The sequence below is a fragment of the Mixophyes fleayi genome, chromosome 8 (assembly GCF_038048845.1).
Source record: "Mixophyes fleayi isolate aMixFle1 chromosome 8, aMixFle1.hap1, whole genome shotgun sequence".
NCBI classification, from domain to species: domain Eukaryota; kingdom Metazoa; phylum Chordata; class Amphibia; order Anura; family Limnodynastidae; genus Mixophyes; species Mixophyes fleayi.
In genome coordinates, this window is record NC_134409.1 from 53,814,476 (window position 1) to 53,840,984 (window position 26,509).

Below are 26,509 nucleotides of genomic sequence, written 5' to 3' on the forward strand. Positions count from 1 at the left end.
ATGCAGCCATATACATTTAAATGAAATACCTTGCTTCAAACTTTCCATATTCAACTAGCAAAAACAAACCTTTGAGAACCGTTTTTTTTACAAATTTCCCATGTTTTTTTTGTATTTATGAACTAATATAGTAAAGGTCATTACTGAAATACAAGTTAGTGTATTGATTTCACACTGGTTCGAATGGATGGTCCACCCTGCACACTTCAAAATCTCATGTTATATGGAGCCATCTCCAGCTCCTGGGAGATGACTCCACAACCTAGAAGTGCACCAAGGTGCACACTGTGCAAAAGTGTAAACTTTGAAGTCCAACCCCCTACTACTTTGCTACCACCCCTCAAAATCCATTATTCAAATAAAATATTGCTCGGTGTAGCCTCATTTAAGGCCTAAACTAATTGTAAGAGTGAGGGGACACTGAGAATGTTTGTTTTACATTCTTTAAGCTTTTTATTTCTTTGCTCAAGAAATGCGCTTCTCCCATGAAATACAGCATGAAGGTGCAAAATATGTTCCATTACAAATGTAGGGTGAGACCCAAAGACTCTCAACTCTGAGCTAGTGTAAAAATCAAGACCTTTAGCAAGTGTAAAAGTGGTCACACGCCCCTCTAAACAGCATAAAATATCTCTAAAAATGCATCATCTCCACTACATTATCTCATTATAATATTCTTGCTGTTTTTATAGTATTTTTTATAGGATTATTTAATAGCACAGTGCAAGGAACAATGATGTTCTACAACTTATAGCAACCCATGAAATACCAGCTTTTTATCATTTAGGAGTTGTCAGACTAATGCCTGTTGACATCAGATTGCTTGTTAAAGGTTACAGAACATAATTGATTTTAGTCACCTGTTATTAAATAAGCCCCTATGATGTCTCTATCTAGAAAACTACTTTTGGAAGCCAAAACGTGGTAGGTATTTGCATCAAAGTGGATCAGACATGAGAATTATTGTAAAATGAACATGTTTGAAGTTGTTATCAAATCGTTAATGTGCAAAACCAGACAACTTGCCATATATTGGTCAAAGCTAATTGTTGATTGGTTGGTATGTGTTATTGCACAATTGCTCTTGGTCAAATAAAATAACCCTGTTTGAGTTACAGATTAGTGGTGGCAAATCTCATGATTCTGACGGGTGTTACCTGTATGGAGTTGTCATGTATGAATTTCCTCCAAGCAGCCTATAGACATTAAGGTAGGTTAATTGTAAGAGCATTTGATGAATGTATTGGGCTTTGTGCAAGACTAGTGCTTGGGTCTCCCCACTGATATTTGACAAGGGTAAATGGTGGAGAACATATGTGACATATGATCTCCCCATTCTTCCCTTGTCAGATGTAGTCTCCCACCATTCTCCCCTTGCTATGTGTGCCTCAAGCCCAACTTGACTTTTGCCACTTAGGTTCCTGCTTGCTGCGGTGTCTGATGAAGAAGGAATCTAGTCTTCACAGAAGCTTCTACGTATGTTGCTCTATGCAGTAAGAGATTGTGTACAGTTCTGGTGACTACAAATGATGATGTCACCTGTGCATAGCACAGATCACCCTCACAGAGCAGTATGAGCTGTGTAGAGCAGTGCAGCCATTTACACCTCCTCCTTCAGCCAATGCAGCAGGTTAAGAGCTGCTGGCAGGAGCGGATTGAGAGAGCAGCGTGAAGTGGGACATACCACAAAATTGCGACTCTCCCACCAAAATCAGGACAGTTGGTAGACTGTACAGCTCTCTCCTACCTGATATTGCAGCTTTGATAACCCGCTGCTAGTGCCTTAAGCTCTGTTTCTGCTTGCCTCTATCCTGGATTGTCGTGGCCCTGTTTGGTAAAGGGATTGATACTATTCATCTCCTGGAAATCTGAGCAACAAATAACCATTCTAGATTTCACTTCTTAACCAACCCCAATATTGAATGAACAACACCCACATATAACAAATGGGCATCTTTCCCTCATCTAGCCCAATCATTAAATTAGTAGCAACTCACTTTGCATTATTAATATTAACAATATATTAATAACCACCATCAAACCCACATTACATTAATAGACCCCCATTACATTAATATTACTATTAAATTACTTTAACAACATGCTCTTTACATTAATACCACACCAACACGCTAGCTGATTCTCCTTAATGTCAGCAGCTGGGGAGCATTAAATACGCTAGCTAAGTGTGATATTATGTTACTCATTCAGTGTTTTAGGCGCCCCCCTCACCATTGTCAGCCTACACAACTGCCTAGGTTCACCTAATGGTAGCATCTGCGCTCCTATATGCAAATGTAATAGTTCATACGTGCCAATCCCATTTCCTGGAGATGAGTTCTCAACACCATTGACTATTCCTGTGCTTGCCTTTGTAGGATGGAAAGTCTTTAGTAAATGCCACAACATGATTGGATTACCTGTGGTTCTTGCTAAATCTGATGTTAAATTCACTCCATTCCTCCAGTCGGGTCCAGCTTCCAACACCCATCCAGGCTTGATCATTGCAGTTAAAGGTCCCTGCTTCCCTGCTGGTACTGGCAACAAAGCACTACATGCAGGGTACTGAGAACCTGGAAGTGCACTATACACCACTATCACCATGAATCCCTCCAGGGTATAGTTCTTATTATATTACATTTTTCACTCCTCCATATCCAGATCAATCAACATTGCATGTACCTATGACAGCTGTCATTACGAGTGACCAGAATCACCACACAAGAGTTTAAAGACCCCATTTAGATACTACTATAACAATATAACAATATGTAACATTTAGAGAATAGCACACACGCACATCTATCTATAGATATATACATGCACACATGTGCATTATTTAAAGGGTGTTGTTGAAATCAGTATGAAAGAAAGCAATTAGTAATGTTTATGTTATTAAAAATACTCATCCTAGGCTAGCACTGCCCTCCCTGGCTCCTTATGGTAAATAACAAGCTCTAAATCCTTACACTTCTATACAACACTAGGTTATTTTTATACTGTCAAACCATATCTGTATAAAAGCATAGGTAAACTGGACAATGCCTGTTGCATAAACAGTGTGACTATTTAAATGTTTTTATGATTCAAATAAGAAAAAAGAGGTACAGGATTTATATATGCAATATAAATTTAAAATAAAGATTTGCCATACTGCAACATTAGTGGCACAGTGCAGGAGCACAAATCACAACCATAATATAGGTACAGAAGGCTTTAACAAAACAATATATGATAAATTCATAGAAGAGATATCAAAGTTTTTAAACTGTGATGCTTTTATAAGGTCCAGTTTTGTAGTGAAAATGTGGCTGCCCTATATTTTACCTACCCAAGTATGAGTACACTGCACACAGATAGGCATATATGAAAAGCTTCTGTAAACAAATGCAATGTGATGTACTGTGCAATGCATACTACTACCCCTCACAAATGTTGCAGGTTTTATTATTAAAAAATATATATTTTTTTTCATATATATTTACTTATAATGCTGTAACCATGCTGAAAAAACAAGAGTCTGTAGTCTGATGATGATGGCACTGTACATGGACTGATAAATTGGTGCCCAAAGACTGGATAATGCTCAAAGAATACAATTCTGTTGTTGTGTAAGAGGGCAGGTAAATGTAATGTAGTGTATCGGACTAAAAGTTGCAAGTTTCAAAGGGGAGCTTTTGACCCATCATATTTTGACCCCATAAAATTTGCTGTGCTTAAAGTCTGCTGGCTTACAGTTATGCATTCACAATATAAAAGGAGAATTAAAAAGTAGGCATGAACCAAATCCGCATTTACTGGATTCAACCAAATATTGAATACTTTTCTGAAATATTCTGCTGAACCTCTGACTGTATCCAAAACCTAATTCTATGAGAACTCTCTGCTTTGTGTGCTGAAATTGTAAGAAACTCGGGTACTATTCCATTTCTCTGATTGATAGCTGTTGCCTTGCTCTCTAAGGAACATACTGTATGTTATCTGGGCTTCTGCAAAAATAACTACCTTCCTGGCTATGATTTTGAGGGGTTTGATATTTGTGTATTCTGTCAAAGTGCAGGCTATCAATGTTTCATAAGGGAAGAAAGTATCTGTATATTCTGTCAAATAGAAGAATACACTATAATGTCCTCTAAATATGGATCATAGGGGTTTACTGGTCCCTTCTTGGCCCATCAACATAGTGCTTTGAATTCCCAATTTGATAATTAGACCTCTGTGTAAACAACAGGAAGTCTCCCCTCCAACCAGGATGCTATTTAATACATGTGGGCTGATATTAAATAAATCAGTCCTGCAAACAAATTATCTGTGCGAACATAGCCTTCTTGGTCTGCTGGTGGCATCTATCTATACTATAATAGAGTTCCACTCTCTTACTAGGATTTATGAGTATGGAAGGTGGTATCAATGATTGGGTCCAGAGGTCAGAGTCTACATGAATATGCAAACTATAGAATGGCCTTCCTCTTAAAGAGGTTTTCACTTCAAATATGTATTTTACCGAATTGCCTCCCTTCCCAATAATAGTGCTTTGGTGTGGTCTTTGCCTTGGGAACCCACTAATTGCTGTACAGTCATGGCCAAAGTTTTGAGAATGACACAAGTATTGGGTTTCATAAAGTTTGCTGCTTCAGTGTTTTTAGACCTTTTTTCAGATCTCGCTATGGTACACTGAAGTAAAGTTACAAGCATTTCATATGTGTCAAAGTCTTATATTGACAATTGCATTAAGTTTATGGAAAGAGTCAATATTTGCAGTGTTGACCCTTCTTTTTGAAGACCTCTGCAATTCGCTCTGGCATGCTACCATCAACTTCTGGGCCACATACTGACTGACGGGCGCCCCTTCTTGCCAAATCAATGCTTGAAGTTTGTCAGAATTTGTGGGTTTTTGTTTGTGCACCCGCCTCTTGAGGACTGAGCACAAGTTCTCAATGGGATTAAGGTCTGGGGAGGTTCCTGGCCATGGATCCAAAATTTCGATGTTTTGATCCCCAAGCCACTTAGTTATCACTTTTGCCTTATGGAAAGGTGCTTCATCATGTTTGAAAAGGCATTGTTTATCACCAAACTGTTCTTGGACGGTTGGGAGAAGTTGCTCTTGGAGGATGTTTTGGTACCATTCTTTATTCATGGCTGAGTTCTTAGGCAAAATTATGAGTGAGCCCACTCCCTTGGTTGAAAAGCAACCCCACACATAATTGGTCTCAGGATGCTTTACTGTTGGCATGACACAGGACTGATGGTATTACTCATCTTTCCTTCTCCAGACAAGCGTTTTTCCAGAAGCCCAAACGGCATCTGGAAAGGGGATTCATCAGAGAAAATGACTTTACCCCAGTCCTCAGCAGTCCAATCCCTGTACCTTTTGCAGAATATCAGTCTGTCCCTGATGTTTTTCCTGAAGAGAAGTGGCTTCTTTGCTGGCCTTCTTGACACCTGGCCATCCTCCAAAAGTCTTTGCCTCACTGTGCGTGCAGATGCACTCACACCTGCTTGCTGCCATTCCTGAGCAAGCTCTGCACTGGTGGTGTCCCGATCTCGCAGCTGAATCAACTTTAGGAGATAGTCCTGGCACTTGCTGGATGTTCTTGAGTGCCCTGAAGCCTTCTTCACAAGTATTGAATCTCTCTCTTTGAAGTTCTTGATTATCTGATAAATGGTTGATTTAGGTGCAATCTTACTAGCAACAATATTCTTGCCTGTGAAGCCCTTTTTGTGCAAAGCAATGATGACTGCACATGTTTCCTTGCAGTTAACCGTGGATAACAGAAGAAGAGCAATGATTTCAAGCACAACCCTCCTTTTAAAGCTTCCAGTCTGTTATTCTAACTCAGTCAGCATGACAGAGTGATCTCCAGCCTTGTCCTCGTCAACACCCTCCCCTGTGTTAATGAGAGAATCACTGACCCGATGTCAGCTGGTCCTTCTGAGGTAGGGCTGAAATCCAGTGGAAATGTTGTTTTTGTGATAAAGTTCATTGTCTTGGCAAAGAGGGATTTCATCTGACATTCTGGAGTATATGCAAATTGCCATTATAAAAACTGAGGCAGCAGACTTTGTGAAAAATAATATTTGTGTCATTCTCAAAACTTTTGGCCATTACTGTATTTAGCAGGGTCTTGGTCCTCACATATAGACGCCTTTATTAGTCATGTTTGACACTTCTTGCCACCGACCTGGCTATATGTAAGTGCAGGGACCATGCTAAATATAGTGCATATGGGAAGGTCCCACCTTTAATGGTAGAAACACTATGTTCCTTGTGCACAGAAAGCAATTCTTTGTAAGCGTAATCTGCTGTGATTGAACTCTGTGTCTTCTATAACCTGCCACAAACATCTGCTTGCTTGCCTTTCTGTTTATTGACATCAACCTTCCCTAAGGGGGAAGTATTATCAATATTACTTTATCCTGGAGATTTTGATTGGAGACTCAGACACAGTCCAGTTTGCATATCCCTGGTGGTTTTACCAGGTAAATGATTGCAGTATCAAAAATAGAAGCAAAATATATTTGTCCCCCTTGAGTAGGCAGAATTCCACCTTTAAAATAATAGAATCATAAGGCATGAGACAGATCACTGAATCCAATGCATCTTTAATTTGTTATCTGACTATTTGAGAGCATTCTGCTGACTGACATATTCTTGACTTAGCAGTACCTCCTTGTAGAATTGAACGGCCTCTCAAATGCACAACTCTACAATATCAATACTCTGCTTATCAGCTAAATGTCTTCCTCTGCTTACAAATGTTGCTGGTTTCTCAACTGAAAAAGCAGCAATAGAAAGAGTAGCTTTGTATGCTTTCCTCATATATCATAGAGTTCCCCATGTTCAATATGTATATGTCATGTGTAAAGTGAGAAAATACATAATGATTCAGACACAAGTGAGAAATTGCACAGGCAAAGATTATTTTCAGGAGAACTTAACCCTAATATGTGTCGTCCAAGTATGTACATGAAGCGGGCTGCATTTACGTTATAACTATGTGCTTGCAGGCTCAGTACTATTAAAATGATGTCTATTAAGGTTGCCAGGGAAGGTGAGGTCTACCAAAATGCCTTAGCATCACCCTCGGCCACAGACCTCACACTGGACTGCCCTGTCCTAAGTGAAATAGACTAGGTATACGATTTAGGATTAGGGTTTGGGTTATGTCGGTGGAAATACTATGTGTCAGGGATAGTAAAATAAAGGGTCTGCTATCATCCTGTTACAAAGAAGCATAAACATTTGTATTAATGTGGTATACAATATATATTGCAAATATTGTCACTATCAAATCTACCGAAAAGATAAACCCCCACACTTAGGGGTATATTTACTAAACTAAGGGTTTGAAAAAGTGGACATGTTGCCTATAGCAACTAATCAGATTCTAGGGCCTGATTCAATAAGGATCTTACAAATACTTGATAGCTTATTTGTACACTGAAATTTAAAGTTGATGTTTGTGTGCTACATGAAAAAACAGTCAGTATTTAACTTATGTGCAAAACAAAATGCTAATTTGCACCCCTTGCATTGTAACATGGTTTTGTCCAGGAGACTGAAATAAGACATTTCTCAAGTTAAGATCCTTAATGAATCAGGCCCCTAGTTATCATTTATTTAGTACATTCTACAAAATTACAGCTAGAATCTGATTGGTTGCTATAGGCAACATCTCCACTTTCTCAAACCCGCAGTTTAGTAAATATACCCCTTAGACTTTTGTTAAAAACGAAAATCATTATTTCATGATTTTCCTTGATTTTTCAATTGCATCCACATTTCCCCTCCAAACTGCTGCTTGAAAAAAATTACTTCATGTTAGGTCCACACCTGTCTTTTAATTTATGGCAATGAGGATAAATCAGTGACATTGGGCCCTATTTATTAAAGGGTGAAAAAGACCATCTCCTGCGAAGATTGCTGGGGGGTTACCACACCAATCCTTCTTTTGCTATTGCAATTTCAGGATGTGATAACAGAGAACAATGAAGGAATATATTTATTATTTCAATAAAACATTTTCCAATTGTTAATAGCATTAAACTATTTTTTTCCAGATTTTTAAACTGCTTTTTTCAATTTATTTCAAGTTTGGACTTTCGGTTCCACTGCGCATGCATGTACCAGCGCTGATAGAGAATCAGCCTTATCGCTGCAGATTGATAAATAGGCCCCATAAGACTGCCATGGGAAAAGTCAAGAAATAATACTTGATATACCAAAATATATGTATCTATTACCACAAGGAAAAGGTTTAACTGGGTTAGGTCTCCTAAGTATTTGAAATGTGGTTTCCCTCTCACTCCCCCCGAAACACCTACATTTTTCATACAGCAGTTCCTCTAAAGTGACTTGTTCATCTTCCATTCCTGCGCTGTCTCAATGTCTCCCTCCCATTCTGCCTGCAGCACACAGATCTGAATAGCAGATGATATGCAAGTTCTTCCAGTACTGCCCTGCGTCTCACTGCTGCAGATCACCTCTATGTTAGTTAACAGGTTAACAAGAGAGGGGTTCATGTTTTCCCAGCATATGCTGTCCACTCACATAATCTTTGAAAAACCCGTCTGCTTGTTTGCATGGGTAAAGAAGTGAGCTGGGTTTATGTGATTTATAACACAGCTCACCCCATTCTAATGAATGTCTTATCTGTCTGATCAGAATTGACTTTACTTTCCATTCTTATTAATATTAGCTTTTATTTCTAAAGTGACAACATAGTAATCAGCGCTGTACATTAAGGGAATTGTGAGACAAACAAAGAACATACAATGACATGAAACAGAAGGTGAGGTACAAGTTAGTTTAATATGATTTGTGTATAGTGACTGGGAGCTGAACTGTTGGGCCCTAGCATTGGGTTAGATTGTACAGGCTGGGGACCTCATTTAGTGTCGGACGCAAAGTCCGTTTAAGAAGTGTAGGAGTGGGAGTGTGCCGCAGCTGGGTAGGGTATTACGAGTGGTAAGCAACCCCAGTTGTGTCCCACTCTTAATACCCTATGGAGCTGCAAGCAGTTCCTGCAGCTAGCTAACGCTTGCGCCACCTAATTCCTGCCGCACAGCTTTAGCCCTGTTTTGACGTGTGTTGCGTCTGCGCCTCACTGCGACTAGGATGTATTTACATGGTCACGCCTTCACAATTCCGCATTCCTCCAATTCTCTCGTAGTGAGTCGCAAGCTGTGGCAAGTGTTAATTGCGTCCAAGATGCAGGTGGATTAGGTGCTTTCTGCACATGTTTGATATTTTTTTGTTGGGTGATCCTAAAACGGACTTTACGTCCGACTCTAAATGAGGTCCTGGATGTCTATCAGTTGGGGATGCAACAATGTGTATGAGTGCTTGGAATTTGTTGTGTGCTTAACCCGAGCAAGAGACTTGGGGCCTGATTTTGAGTTAGGAGCAAATTTGCACCTTGGCAAAAATATGTTGTATTGGAGGGGGAGGTAAATTTAAAATGTAGGGACAGATCTATAGTTGGGATACGGCATGTCATAGATCAACTTTAATTTCAGTGTAAAATTAAAGCTATTAAGTATGTGTGTGCTACATGAAAAAACAGCTAGTATTTTCCTTGCATGCAAAAAAATAAGTCAATTTGTACCCCTTGCATTGTAACATGGTTTGTCTAGATGCAAAGTTGCTCCTAACTCAAAATCACAGTGACAAAGGAATTCATGCACCTATCTTATCTGAATGGAATCATAATGTCATTATTCCTATCTTTCCTACATAATCTGATCTCTGCATGCCATATGTACAGTATCTGATCTATACATCTACTTTATCAGCCATTAGCCTTGCAAGATACCATTTGATGCTGTATATCACTATCTATATGGCTCACTAGAGCCACTCAATAGTGCTAATAATGTAACACAAGGTAGAAAGTGAAAAAGCTTAAAAATATCAGATATAAATCTTCCTGTTGCTACATGTAATGTTTCCCATAACGTACTATTACCTAAAGCCTTGCCTGTTGCACTTCCTTCAAGTTGTTCCTCCATATTTACTTTTCCTAACTATCTATACATCTTCTTCCGAAAGCTTCAACAAAACATAAGAGAGCCCCAGTCTAGGGGCTTTGTTCCATCTTCCCTCTGACTGCAGAGATAACATGCAAAATCTTTCACAGTTCTAGGGGTAACAGAAGTTGGGACACTTATAAATATAAAACGATACACATGAATATCAGAACATGCATTAAAGCATTGACTTTAGTTCCCAAAGTGTTAAAACCCCTAATGTGCATATCAATGGTTAAAAAAAACCAACCGGTTTTCTGTTATTTATAGATTCTTCCCAATCGCCTATATTAGAAAGAGGTGACAGTATCGCAGAAGACTACCTGGATTTTCTGCACCATAAATTTGCATAAATAATAATATATGTAACAGTGTTCCCATGCGTTCTTGACATGTAGTAGCAGCCCTCTTTTATAAGGGTCCTTAAATCATTTATGGCCATTTAGTAAATGTATCCCTAGGAGCGACATCCAGGCACTTCAGTTGGTAAATCATTTTTATTCGAGAAGAGTTTTTCAGTGGCGTCTCGTACATTGCTGGGGCCTGGCCATTCATAATTCGGTGTGCTGTTAGAATACAGCAGGTTAAGGGGACAGCTCATTATTTTACAGCTGTCTGCCTCTGTATCCATACATTCCAGATTTAACCTATTCCAATTGAAACACAATGGTTGAATTGTGTTACACTTGCTTGAAACTTATGAACCAGTACTAAATATCACCATTTACTTTCCAAAACAAAACACAGCCCTTATATCTCACTCCCAGAACCTGCACACATCGCACACCGTGAAAAACTGACCATTTCGCACAATAAATTTGCTGAAAGTCCAGGTCTCTCTATCTATCTTCTCAAGTGAGGAAAAATCTATTATTATTGATTTATGGCACAGATGAAAAAAAACAAAACATTTTTTAGGGGTGGTACTTGCTCCAATTCTATGCTGGAATGGAAATACTTAAATAACGCATTATACTAACTATGATATTGTGTTCTGGCAGCATCATGGATTGGTAATGTTTCTCCACCTATGTGTACTGTTCAGCATTTCCCATATTGTTTGCATATTTTGTTTTAAGTGGACGTGAGCATTATTTTGTATTTATGTGGCTGTATGTAGTTTTGTTTATTATTAAATCTATATTGTTGTAATACATATATGTTTAAATATGTATATATTAAAGGTCACATTTATACCAGTACTTAGGATTTTTAGCCAGATAATGCATTACATTTATAAATATTATATAAAGTTATATGAGATTCAGATCTCTCTGTGTCTCTCTCTCTCTCCCTCTCTATATGTATACATAGATTTGCTTGCAGATACAGATGATACATAGTAACAGTGCAGGCAGAAGTAAATTGATATGCAGGTGACTGAATTTGCAAAAATAGGGTTAACATTTTGGATAAAGTGGCCCCCTTCTATAAATCTGTGACTTGCTACAGTTTTCTGCTAATAATCGGAGCACTTTTCTGTTCAAAAGCAAAATACCCTCTATAGCATCTGGGATTCTACCCTAGGGAGCACCACAGAGCTTGCAATCAATAATGCAGAGCTTGTCAAGGATAATCAGCTGAGGTCTTTAGGACCGCTCAGGAATCCTGATGTAGAGCTAGTATAAGGTTTGCAATTTCTTGTTTGCTGGCATTTGGAAATCTTCTCTCCAAACAGCAAGACACCTCTCTCCTCCTCCTTCTGTGTGCCAGCTGCACCCCCAACTTTGTCTTGCTCCCTGCCTGCTGCTGTGTGTGCCCAGGGAAAGGCTTTCCCATCCCACCCAGAGAAGAAAGGTCCCTGACACATCTTATTGAAGCATGTGTCTCCTTTCCAACACCTCAGAGCTATGTGTTTTGCAGTAACTTGGAGGGACAGCCTGGTCACTACAAGGACAGTGAGGTCCCCACCCATCATGCCAATGCTAATTGAGAGTGATTGATGCTGCCTCTCAACAAATCTCTATTCTAAATACAATGAGAGCAGTGGCTGCTGTGCATTTCAGCACTCTGGACCAACAACATCTCCCCACACTGCACATCTGGAGGCCGAGAGTGGAGGGACCTCACGGAACATCTGGGAGCCACATCCAGGAAAGCAACTCTTGATTTTAACTGTGGTATATTTGTTTTGTTCGTTTTTTTATTTAATTACAGGATCTAAGAGGATAACATGCACTTTGTTTCCCAGAAAGTCCTTCCACATACCAAGAACTCAGGGGGTCCCTGCTCCATCTGAAGATCTACTGGTTTTGTTAGGGACATGGATAAGAGGAGGTGATGATCTGTTCTCCTCCTGAACTCTTGGATACAGGTTCCAGATAGAATAGGGGGTCATTCTCCTAAACGAGACCCTGGATAAAATACTTCTGCTTGTTAATGAGCTCCAATAAAAGGATTATAACTCCGCACACAGGGACTTCTCTCTAATTAGGACACGGCAAACCTTCCTTCAGTAAGTACATACTTTCTTGAATGTCGTTTTCCTCATTTGCATTTCTTTTATTGCTGAAATGTTCTGAGCGCAAGCTGCAAGCGAAGATTCAGGTGAACTCCCTTAGGGGTTGACGCGAGATGGGGGAAGAGGGTTCTTTCTTAATTGTTATTTTTGGTTAAGATGAGCTTTGATGATGTCACTCTTTGAACAGGTTCCTCTATCTTTGCTCTGTGTCTTGCTGTTATGTGCAAGATATATCCTTTGAAAGCACTTCCTTCTGATCTCCGTTATCAGCGTGAGATTTGTGTAGGGAACTATAGCGCACCCACTATATCTGATACATACATATGAGCTTCAACATAGCCCTAAATACATATACCTGTGCGGCTATATATAGATACATGTCATACAATATTATTTATATCAGAAATCTCTTTAAGCATTCAATTTTCCATTAACTTGCTGAGGGTGTACAAAAGACTGTAACGCTATACGTATTTGTGCCGATGCTGTAACTATACAAAAGGATAGAAGTAGATAGACAAGCTGTCTATAAAATAGATGTACAGGCTAACAACTAAGATAATGAGACGTCTGCACGGCTTACTACACTTGTGTTATCGGTACTTACTGTTGGAATCAATGACTTCTTTACTGACCTCCTTAGGAGTCAATTGATGAAGCCTCTTAGATTAAAACAAAACAAAAAAACGTACACACCATAAAATCACAGTCTTATCCATGACAAAGATCTGTTTTTAATTCCCAATTTTAATCTGATGCGGTTCTTCAGCCCATCTCACAATGCTGATGCTCCAGTTTTGCGAGTCACTGTGAGATAGATGAGTGACTGTCTGTAAAGAGCACTCCGACCATTAGCATCCAGAGAACATTAGCAGTCAAATTGGTCCCTAAAGGAAAGCGGCAGAGGGATGCAGCTCCCCCTAGTGGACATGCGCAGGAACCATATCTTGAACTACTGATTGCAACGGGCAGTTCAAGCAGCACGATCCTAAAAGGTAATGGTGAGACAGAATAGACGTGTGTTTTATTGTGTTTTATTGTTTAAAGTGTCGTGTTTGGTGTGCTTAGCCTTTTTAAATAAACGCAGCATACCGACAGAACTCAGTGAGAGCAAGAATTAACCAGTGAATTGCTAAGAACCAGAAAGGGTTTATTTTATTTTATCGTGGTATGTTGTGTGCTACATTTGAAGTTTTTAGATATTAATATAGAGATATACTGAGACAAGAATATTAAGAGAAACTCAACTAAGTGTGAAGTGATCGACTTATGCAGTTTGTACATAGACAGATAAAACTAAACAAATGATTAAACTTAAACAAAGAGATCTTCAGTCTTAGTAGATGTCCATAAAGTCATGTAATAACATATGACACAGCTAGGAATGATTAATAATTACATTGTAATCTATATATCATTTTAGTTTAAATCCTCGATATTCTACAGTAATTATAAAGGTCAAGCAATATATAGAAATCTTTCAGATTTGTAGGGTCTTAATTTAATGATAGTACATTTTGCTTTACTATTTGCACACAAAACCCCCCAGTAAATACAGTCAATTTAATTTTACCTTCACATCTCACACTATAACTAAACACATGGAAATGAATGTGAAGCTGTAAACTTATGGGTGACACATCCTGTGAATATTTAGTAGTAGTGATCTCATTCCTGCAACAAGAAAACAGTCCAATTATCAGAGTGTGCAACAGGATTGAGCTCTTATCCAGAACAGATAAACCCACTTGAGTGTGAGGCTTTTCTTGCAAACACAATAGCTGTTAAACTCAGCAACACAGTACATCTTATTCAACCTGTGTTCATCCGTTTTCAAAATCTGTTTTAAAATTCCAGGGAAACCTATTTGCTTGTATAACAGGGAAATTGTGGTTAGCACTCAAGGGTATTCCTACTTAAACAGAGGACTCATTCTGGAATTTTTCAGATGCCCCCTTTGCTATAAAGGATTATTACGACATAAAGTGTAATTTTTTTTTAAAAAAAAGTTTGTTAGAATTTTTAGAATGAACAATACACACAGATGTAATTGTTGTAATTTTGCAGCTGTATAAGATTTAAAGTAACATTTAATTTACTTTTGGCAAAAAGTTTTCCTTGATGCTGAAATTTAATATACGACAGTTTTGATTTAGCTACATAATACTAATATTTGAAGCATGCTTCCAAGCAATGTAATTAAAAGTGCATATAAATCAGGGGAGTGTTCCTGTGCAAAATCTTCACTTGATACATTGCCTACACTGAATGTCATTCCGTAAGAAACAGAGAACAACACTGTAAATGTAAAGAGTACTTCTCAAACAATTGTGAATGGGCAGCAGCTTGTTAGGGATATGCTTCCAACGCTATTTATATGTTCTATATTTTATGATACGTTTTTACTACAATAATGCAACTTTTCACCTGTGTATTGTCTTTAAAAATGTGTCCATAGGACATATAATATAATGTAGGGTGTTCCTTGCTGTAATATCACAGGTGTAGCAAAATAAAGAAAGATGGCAGCTTAAGTAGATTGGTCATTTGTAGGGGGTTAGAAGACTGCTGTTGCTGTCATTCTGATTAGCAATCAGCAAGCAGATCAGATGACATAAAACTACATGTAAAGCATAGATCTGTTTCAAATACGATTCCCACAACCTTTCTCAAAAATGCTTGTTGTGACACATTTTAAATAGAAAGTGAATAGCACTATTATAGCTAAGATCACCTATTATAAGAACGTGGAAATGTCAAGGGTCTCTGTGCTTCCTTGCAAAAAATGAGGTCAAGAATCTCTTAAATCTATGTTCTGTTATAATGACTCATTTCAGCTTTTTACTCTGCAGAATGGAAAAGTGGCCAAGAAATCCCACACACTCCAAATCTTTCTCCATAGTCTGGATATCAGAATTATATGAATCTTCTCTAATTGTCAGATAAAAATACAGTGCTTCTAATTCTAAAATGTCCATCACTAGCAGACAGCTGTTACGGTTATAATAATGCCATATGATAATATTATAATTCATGGAAGCTTTTATCATAACCGACCTTAGATCCCTTAATTGCTCTTACCCATTCGGAGATTTTAGGCGGAAGATGCATAAGAGGAATATGCATTTTTTAGTTCATATAGTATGTTAAACACATTTCCATCTTATATATTCTATACAACTATAGTATTTCCAACGGACGTTTTTCCTTCCTAATCCTGTATTTAAATTAATGTCCCTATGCCGCAATATGGCGTTAATTAGTTTGGGATCGGGATTTTCATTAGTAGCCATTTAAACATATAGCTCACTGCAATCTTGCTGAATCTCAATATAAACGATGGACGGTGGCAACACACTAGGTTATTCAGACATTGCTTCTATTGTATACACATGCATACATTTATGTATGTATGATGTACATTATCTTTGTACTCTTACGTCCTATCGGAAAATTATAGGACCTATGCATTTACAATGACGCAATTGTGTAATTTTAAAGTTTTTCTTGTAAATTGTAGCCATCAGATTTAATGTGGTCAGTTTGGGAGTCCTGCAGCCAACATAGTGCTGAAAACTGCTAGAAATGTGTCATTTTTGTGCATGCCAATAAATATGTAATAACGTTACATCATTTGTAGGAAAATAAAAAAAATTAAAAATGTGAGTTTGGTAAAGTAAGGGTTAATCAAGTGTTGAACTACAAGACTTTTGTATGCCCTACATATTTTATTCTCATGATAGTACTCTAATTTTAAATGGTTAAACTTGAGCATGAAAAACGAATGGGTGTAAGATAACGGTAATTGGTCATAGGGGGCATGTGTACATATTTTTAAAGATCAGTATATTTATGCACCACTTATTTGCATATATTTCTCAGTTTGCATCTCTGAAGGGGTGTTTGGTTATGTAGTCGTTGTCGTCTTCCATACTTTTGAGAATGTAACTCTGCGTTGAAAAAATAGGCCACTAATCAACCTGTACTGCATCCCCAAGGTCATTCGATTTAAGAAGATTATTGATTTGCAAAATAGTACTGGAATATATTTCATGTATGTTTTACAATGCCAATCGCATCATCACTTATCCCTAATAAGTATTATTTAAAAGGTGCGCTTCTTTGTAAAACTGGAACATGCATACATCTCACGATAATACTAAAATCAATCAAAATCAATTTTTCCCCTCAGATGTACATGATCTTTTTAGGCTCACATAGTAGTAGGACTCGTGTGGAGGTGAATCCAGCAACCTGTCTAATTTCATCAGTGCAAATCAGCTTGACAAGAAATAAGGACTTTATCTTTATACCAAAAGATGGAGTATTCATCATAATGAATCCAAAGTAGACGTCGATTATATGCTGACACCTCACCTGCCTTGATCTTACTTTTAGTCTGCTAATTTATAAGTCACACTCGGCTATGACCAGGTCACTTGTGCTGGTTTTTCTAATAAAGACTTAATATGTGATACTATTTTTGTAGTGACATAATCACCTTGCTGTGTAGAATTGAAGTAGCAGTGAGGCTCATGGACAGAACTATAATAGAGGACAGAAAGGAATAATTTTTTCATCGTAGTCTGTACATTTTCCTATATATTCAGTGCTATCTGTAATACAGTGTTATTGTTGTGTCAATCCTGTCCACATTTGCTAGGACACAATTCTACGTGTCATTCATCCAATCTGCAAAGCAGTCTTATGTCCAACACTTTTCTATTTTTTTGTATGTGGATATTTCTCCAATGGGGGTAAAGAGCTACATAATAACCCTAATTGATACCCTTTAATTCTGCAGTATTGGATTTATAGTTAGAGAAGTCATTGAGCTCTTAATCATATCTACCTAAGCAAATAGTCTTTGTGACTTTAGCAGAAGGTATTTAATCCCTGTTGCAGATTTTCTTTTCTTTGCTGTGATGGAGAACATTTGGTAGTAATGCGTGTTACCTAAACTATTTATAAAGACATGACATTTCATAGTAAGAACTGGAGAACACTAAACAAAAAACAAAATGCACATGTATAACTGCTTTAATAAAACTGCATTTAATTCACTTTACATTGACACATTGAATCTCTAAGACCATGAAAAGCATCTCTCAGGTTATTCCATTGAAATATTATTAACAATACCTTCCACTGTCTTACAGAACCTTATTTAATAATGACATGTCATGTTGCACCAACCCTTAAACTTTAATCTTTTACCAGGGGAGGGCTGGCCAATTTAAGCCCGGGGGGCAAGTCTCGACTCAGCAGCCTTTTAGGAACATTATAAAGGTAAAAAATGCAGGTGGCCCAGTGACTCAGCCCAAGTTAGCCTACTATGTGGCTGGTCTGGGGGGCAGATGTTCCCCTGCCCTCCAGTTCAGCCAGCCCCTTCCTGTTACTTAACTCCAGTATCCATGTAACCACAACACCTAAACGTCTATTGCTGGAACTTAAATTTACCTTCTCAAGATCTCTGTGCACTTGTCTTGCCCGTCTTCCAAAAAAAGTCAGTCAGGCTCGTACATTTGTCTCCTAATTAGATTATTTCACTCATCCTGTTCTATAAACTGCTCATTTGTCACACAGACCTATTAAATGGCTTGTGCTGGCTGCCTGTGGAATTTGCTTCACATAACTGCACTCTTTATTGTTCTCTATAACAACTCATTTTTATACCTCATTCGCTTCCTTCCGATATATGACCTTAAAATGATTTACATTTCTCCGTGTAAATAATCCCACTGACTGATATCGGCCACATCTATATGCCTTCCTTTCACACAACTGTTTATTCTAGTTGACTGACATTGTATCCGAAAACCCTCAATACAGTGAGTGTATGGAAAGAGCCGGGCCATTTCCCACTATTACACACTTTCAGCATGCTTTCATACTTTCACACTGCATATAAATTGCTGTTCAGGCAGAAAAAGTCTAGTTTCTGTTTAGACATCCATTCAATTATCTGTTCAGTTTCATATATATGTGTATATGAGAATAAAAACGGCTCTTCAAGCTGAGGAGAATTTCAGCTATGCACTCATTATTATGAACTCTTTAGGGTTTAGATCAGCTCTACAGCTAATATTCTTCACTAATGCTCATATCCATGCACAAATTCCTCCCTTTCGCATACTCCTAGCTCCTAATAATTTTCTATTTATATGCCTAATATTATTACTGATAATGGATTCCTGTGCTCTATGACATATCACTGCAATGTCTCTTTAGCCCCCGTTGTCACAGAACACCGATACGATCTGCACTCTCGTCCTGCACAATATTCACACCACACAAAAGCATGATAAATGCTCCCAAACACTTCAGCTCTACACGCTGTACATTGTAATTTTGGGTTGTACCATTTTGCTCATGCTGGGGACATGACCGGTTATAAAATGAATTAGTGCATCTAGTAATGGCAAGTTCCATCATTAGGATATGTACCTTGTGCATTGTGAAATCCTGTAGCTTCAGTTTTAATTACAAAACTCTGCTGCATCAAACAATTCATCACATCACATCTCCGTTTCCTAGTTTTATTTTAATTGTGTTTTATTAACCTCTTTAGCACCAACTCAGCCATTTGTGTAGCCTCATTGTCACAAGGTAGAGTTATTTGTTGGAAAGCACCATTTTTATCTATAAAAGAGGCATCTTTATCTATTGTAGTAACTGGCATTCACTTCTCTTAATATGTTGTTTTAATTTTTGTGGTTCTTTCGATTAATTAACGCAAACTGTTAAATGTTTTATTTGTGGGTTTCTTAATGCCTTCTAATAATTGCTCTACTAATATCTGTAATTATGTGGGCACAGAGTGTTGACAATGCCTCTGATAGCTCCAGATATAACATATTGATGTACTTCGCTTGTAAGATGACTGAAAACAGTTATTCTGAGCAAATTTTCTAGTGATTTTGCTAGGGACAATCAGTGCAAATTGCCAATTTCCTTTGGACTGGCGCCTGATTGAATTAATTTCTCCGTCTCACAGAAAACGAGCCTTTTAGCTAATTTAAGTTTCATTATTCTGCACGGAGAATCTGTTTAGACTCTGAAGTGGGTGCAATGAATGAGACCAATTTTCGTTTATTAATTGCAAGGCGGCTCAGATCTAATTTAGCATTTAATGCTTCTCACTGCACATCTTTGAGGATTTACAATGGTGGCCATGTTTAATCATTGCACGAAAAGATTTTACATAAGATATTTCACTAGTAATTATGTATTTGGTTTCACAAGTTTACTACAGTACCTTTAGGGAAACAAATCTTTAACATTGTTGAATTAATTCTGAAATGATTGCTGCAATGCAAAATAAATGAAGAAAAATCTATTCATAAATTTGACATTAAATGATGGAATTAGAAAGACAATGTTTAACAGGGTTGCCCACTTTAAATCCAAACCTATAAGCAGTATCCATATAGCACTGGTGCAAATATCTGACCACAGTGCAAACAAGCAGCAGGTGACATGACGTGATAGTAGGACATTGATGCTCCACAGTAAGGAGGGTCGGTTGTATTGAGTTGATGAGCTAGAGAATGCCTGGATAAACCAATCTCCTAATGTAAGTGTAATCATAGACAATTATGTGACTGCTTCAATGCCTGGAGCATAGGGGCCATGCAGAACAGAACAACATATTGCACCTTAGTCTTGTTGTATCAAATTTGTGCTCCCTATGGTTCTCCAGCTGTCATGGAATTACAGATCCCAGCATGCTCTCCTAGCACTGATAGGGGTATACTTGGATTTGTACTTCCACAATGGCCAGAGAGACACACCTATAATGGCTGAACAAGGCTTGTTGGTGCTACTGAGCCAGTGGTTGCAAAGTTATGTAAAGTATTAATCGGTCCAGATCATGGTTAGTACATAAGGGTCTCAGCTAGATCCTCAGAGACACCCCCTTTTCAATTTCTTAACAGTGCATGGCCGGGCACACGGCAATAGGAAAATTTGGGTAGGAAACCGGTACTTCTGCCTCACAGCACTGGGGTCATGAGTTCAATTCCCGACCAAGGCCTTATTTGTGTGGAGTTTGTATGTTCTCCCCGTGTCTGCGTGGGTTTCCTCCGGGTGCTCCGGTTTTCTCCCACACTCCAAAAACATGCTAGTAGGTTAATTAGCTGCTATCAAAATTGACCCTAGTCTCTCTCTGACTGTGTGTGTATGTTAGGGAATTTAGACTGTAAGCTCCAATGGGACAGAGACCGATGTGAATGAGTTTTCTGTACAGCGCTGCGGGATCAGTGGCATTGTTGGGACCCCTCATTCCTGGGCGCTATAGCAGCGCACCCCCTGTAGCTGCTGCTGCCATTGAAAACAAACGCCTGCAAAACAATAGTTTAACAGCCTGATAAGACACTTCACTGCATAGTAGTAATCCTTATAGAGCGTACTAACGAAACATGACACTCCAACACAAACGTGTATTAATTCACAAATACAGCACTTATAAAATATTCCTTGGTTCCCACATGCGGCACTGAACATCATGCCGCTTATAACAAATATATTATTGAGCACCGCAAGCAGTATTATACTGTGTAATTTGCAGTCATTTCTAATGAACACATCACATGATACAACAATGGAGATTTTTCAAACAGATATTCTTGTTTATCTTGTTTTGTTATCAACTCTTTGTCTGTATACACCTTTCACACTATACAAATAACATTAACGTTTTATTTGTATTAACAGTTTTTTATACAGATCTTACATATTATGTAGCACTTTACAGAGAATATTTAATCATTCACATGAGTCCCTGCCACAGTAGAGCTTACAGTCTATATTCCCTACCACAGGGACACACACTAAGGTTAATTTTGTCAGAAGACAATTAACCTACGAGTAGGTCTTTGAATTGTGGGAGGAAACCGGAGCACCTGGTTGAAACCAACACAAACACGGTGAGAACATTCCAATGATATTAATATTAATGGTGTGTACTGTTGGGGTTAAATATTTAATTGGCGAAGTCAGCACCATTTTCAGATTCTTGAAGTAGAAATAAAAGCTCCATTTATTAGTGTGTTGTAGATGAATGACACTCAGCATTCCTTCGGCACATTGACAAGGTGCGTGACCCCATGTGTCTTATCTGTAATGCACTCTTGGCCATTACTGGTCTGTGTCAGACACACATCATTAAACAGAGGCCAGGCCCACACCGCTCAGACTGTCTGACATTTCTAATACGGTAATAATATCTGTGTGATGCTAAAGGCAGATATTAAGCACGTCAGGATTTGCTGCGGAAATGGGAGCCCTACAGCTGAGCACTTACAATCAGGGGCCTTCCTGCCAGTTGGTTTAACAGTGGTAGAAGGTTTTTATTTTTACTTGTGCAGATGACAGGGGCCTAATGGTTCTTGTCCGCCAGCAGACTGAACCAGGAAGAACTGACTCACTTGAAGATGACTTTTGAAAAGCAGAATTTTCAGATCTGGCATGATTATTTTCCTCAATTAAAGACAGGTAGCCTCGTTGTATTATATATTATTGAGTAGCCTTAGGCTATACTGCTTATACTATATGCTGCAAAGGGGCAAACTGAGATTGCAAAACTGGAACCAAAAAGTTTACAAGTATCCAACTTTAAGTGGTTATGTCATAAAATTACACCATCAAGTGATCAATCACTCAGCACAAAAAAATAAGTTTTGGAAAATCTGGAACAGAGGCTTGTAAGGGTGATTTACAATTTTTAAAAAATGCAGATGCCCATAGAAAGTGACGTTTCTACTCCTTTTGTAGCTGTTTGTGCTATGCATTAGCACATCAAGATGGTGACGTTTAGGAGGTGGGGTGCAGACTTTTACTCCTTTTTAGGGATGGAGATTGCACATTTAGAGGATAGCCCCTAATTCAGCAGGTGACTGAACAACCTTTTCACCTCCACAAAACAATTTAATTGTTACATGTCCTTAGATGTGCCTGAGCACTTTATACAAGAAATTGCAGTTCTATACATATAAACACCACTGTCATTTTTTTAAAAAAATATTCTAATATGATCTATGAAATAAAGACAGTCCTGTTGTTCTCTTAATGGGCAGTATTTTTGGAAAATAATGTAAGTTAATTAAATTACCAGTGATGGTATGCAGTACTTTGAGGCAGGGTCATAACTGGACATCTTAAAACCCTGGGTGAGAGAGAACCACGTCTTGGTGGGAGTGTGGGAGTGATAGTTGGCACCAAAGGAGGGCGTGGCTAACCTAACATATATATATATATATATATTATACATACGTGTACACATGTGTGTGTGTGTACATATATATATATCATCATTATCACCATTCATTTATATAGTGCCACTGATTCCGCAGCGCTTTACAGAGAACTCACTCACATCAGTCCCTGCCCCATTGGAGCTTACAGTCTAAATTCCCTAACATACACACACACACACACACACACACACACACACACACACAGAAAGACGGACAGAGAGAGACTAGGGTCAATTTTGATAGCAGCCAATTAACCTACTAGTATGTTTTTGGAGTGTGGGAGGAAACGGGAGCACCTGGAGGAAACCCACGCAAACACGGGTAGAACATACAAACTCCACACAGATAAGGCCATGGTCGTGAATTGAACTCATGACCCCAGTGCTGTGAGGCATAAGTGCTAACCACTAAGCCACCGTGCTGCCCATATCATCATCATTTATTTATATAATGTCAGCAGATTCAGTATATAAAATATATATATATCATTGCCCCCGCCTTCTCTACACACAACTTACCCTCTTTCATCCACGTAAATTATACCCATCTGCAATATCCTTTTGCCCCATTTTACCCCATCACCCCTTCCACAATCCCCTACTTCAAATTACACTTCCCACCTCCTTAGCTCATTGCCCCCACAAACCACTCCCGTATCTTTACCTCATATAGTGGGTTCTGTCCTCCTGCCACCACACCAATGGTAGTAACCAGTCTTGTTTCAGTTCCTTTAACCCAGCCCACCCCCTTCTTCCCTGTGGTAATAACCACTGTTGTTTTAATTCCTTTACTCCTCCTATGACAGTAACCTTTACCCTCTAATGCTTTTCCCCAATGGTTGTAACCAGTTTTATTTTAACCCCCACCCCGCCCCCTTCCTGACACACACAGGGTTTTTCTCCTACATTGACCTTAATAATTGAATGTATTGTAATATAGATAAATTCTAAATTAAATTAATTATTTCCCAACTATCTCTATTTTTAAAGAGCCACTGTCCATTGTCTGTACCTTCCATTTGCATTTCATTTTGATCTAAATCCTGATCCGATACAACAGTGTACCACTTCTGAAGTGCAGCACATGGCATTATGCAGTACCAGTTTCACAGACATAACATGGCAGTGTAAGATTCACTTGTGCCTGTGTACTCAAGACCCACTGCACCAACCAACACAACATAGACAAACCAAGCTAAACAGACACTATGTTAACCTATGTTAATCAAGTTGGTGAAAAGATATTACACTGAATGACTTGGTGCAAGTGCGCTTTGCTCCCTGTGACACCATAGCTACTAGTAAGAGGGGGTATTACTCTAGTCATGAGGGTCTTTTGCATCTCTCAGACTCCCAGTGGATCCACCACTGAACTAGCTAGAAATTACTTAGTTCTGATCAATAAACCTGCACTAAAGCCGGGGGCCAGAGGCCACATCCTGCTCAGCTCACAAACCCATTTAGAAAGCTAATTAAGATGGAACTTAATGAAAAGCCTCCTGGAGAATTGTGTGTAACACCACACTTGACCAGCACAGACCTGCCAGTCTGTCTCCAATTAATGTAGAGTCACTGTATTAAATCAAGCTAAAACAAATTGTCTGTCTATAATTAGACAATCACATTTACAGATATAAAAGTACCCATTTCTTAAACATCTAAGACATTTGGCATTATATGTGCCCTTGTTATTAGTATTCAGGTAATTTGTATTATGCTACTAGCATTATGTCCTGTTCTGAAGAAGATGATCAGGAGTATATTCGTTCATCCACTGGACAAATTCAGTTTCAGTACGTGAAGTGGGATCTGATATGTAATTCCGATGCTGTATGTACTATTGCTCCTCCAATCACCTCTTTTTGCAGGAATGGACTGGAAAAGATGCCCCCTGATTCTCTCTAACACCTCCCTGGTTCTCTCCAACACTGCAGAACTTTACTTACTTTAGGGCTCCCTTCACTTCTCTTGTCTTCACTCTTCTTATATCAGCTCCTCTCCACTGGCAGCATTCTGGCGTCATTAAGCCACTGCGATGCCTAAGGGAGCAGGAAGCCCCTTTTCATATAGTCATGACTGGAAACAGAGGCAGCTCAGCATAGAGCTACACAGAAGTACACACCCAGCGGCACCCTATTATAATCTGTGTCAAAAGGCAGGGCAGCGTCAGCACCCCCATCGACCTTGCGCACTGGGCAGAAGCCCAAGACCCCCCCCCACCCCGGTTAAGACGGTGCATGCACATTCCTATCTTGGGCCACAATCCTGCCAATGGTCACATAAAGTGTTTGTACAAAGGTGCTTCCAAAAAAGTAGAAAAGTAATGTGTACCTACATATTAGAAAAGAAATATAGATATAAGGTAGACAAAAAGATGCAGGGGTGAGTGGGTGAGGGGTAGAGAGGATCCTGCTCATAAGAACGTTAGCCTTACAGTCTAGTTAGTGCACATTAGTTATGAGCTGTGTTTACATGTTTCTAGTTTGCAAACATCATTATATGTGTGTTAAAACAGAAAAAGGCCTTGCAAATCCCTTTTCATTCCAGTCCTCAAAGCTAACATTAGGGCCATCATTTATTTCAAACTCTTTAAATGACTGCTGAATTTGTCTTTATTTCTAATAAATGACAGCTAAAATTGAATACAGAAATACATGGTAATAGGTCCCCTTTACCACTTCCATACCTATAATACTAATACTCACAAAACAGTTTTAGGGATTGAATGTAATGCAAAATTATATGTGTGTGCATGAACTCATTAGTCTAAATAATGTTTCCCATGGAAACACAATGTACAACATCTGCTGGCATTTGAATGCATCTGCTGCTAGTCTAAGCCAATGCAGAGCCTCTACTAGCTTAAACTTACAACAAACTACAACATATCAGGTCTCTAAACCTGATAGGCCTATTGGCCCTGCACTTTTCCTCTGCTGCAATTGTATTAGATATATAATAGGGAAGAACCCTGAAAATAAGAGAAAGTAATAAGCCTTTGTAAAGTAGGTAGAGAGATAGTACATTAAGACAAGTGGCTCATCTAATAACGGGAATACACTATTCAGCTTATTGAATTTCGCTGTGGTAAGCAGATTTTATATTTTAACATATATAGGAACCAGTGGTCAAAGTGGAAATTTAGAAATGGTGGTATGGAAAATGTAAATGTATAATCTGATCATAGATATATTACAATATATATCCACATATTTACAAATTGGTTACATCCCTAAAAACAATAATAATATTAGAACATCAGTGGCCATATAAAAAACAAAAAAAATCTTTAACATAGGAGTCCATAGCTGTTGGGGAAAAATGGGTGATCAACATAAAAATTATTCATTCAAATACATACCTTTCCATAATTTTCCATATTTTTCTGTCTTTCTTGACCTCTAAAGACTTAATTCACCTTAGTTCTGACAAAATGAGATTTACGGCCTTTATATATAGGAAACACTCATGGTTAATCGATACTCTCGTTCTTGTATGCCAGTGGTAATATTTTACAATTGTTATAATCAGATACAGTGAGTCTCTCTCTATACCATTTATAGTTGATGGAACTCCGTAGACTATATCTGAGTATTTCAGAGCCTGTAAGCTCCTGATCCTAAGTCTATCTGCTATTTCTTTCCATAATGTTCTGCTTCCCCAGGAACTTCACTCTTTTCAAAGGTTGACTAGCTGAGGCCTCTGAATGGCTTCTGATGGGAGCAGATAACCTCTGGCCCTCACGAGGCTCAGACACCACTACT

General features: G+C 38.5%; 1 protein-coding gene across 7 annotated transcripts in view; it reads left to right on the top strand.

Annotated features, from left to right (window-relative positions):
* Positions 1–11,698: 11,698 nt before the first annotated feature.
* NTNG1 (netrin G1) overlaps positions 11,699–26,509 on the top strand; it is a 212,329-nt gene continuing 197,518 nt past the window's right edge. For 6 of the 7 annotated variants that reach the window (XM_075182570.1, XM_075182573.1, XM_075182574.1 and 3 more), the window contains exon 1: positions 11,699–12,484. The gene's annotated coding sequence lies outside the window, so the exon portion shown is untranslated. Of the gene's footprint in view, positions 12,485–13,375; positions 13,486–26,509 lie in introns of those variants that run through there. The other variant, XM_075182571.1, reaches the window with a different exon arrangement.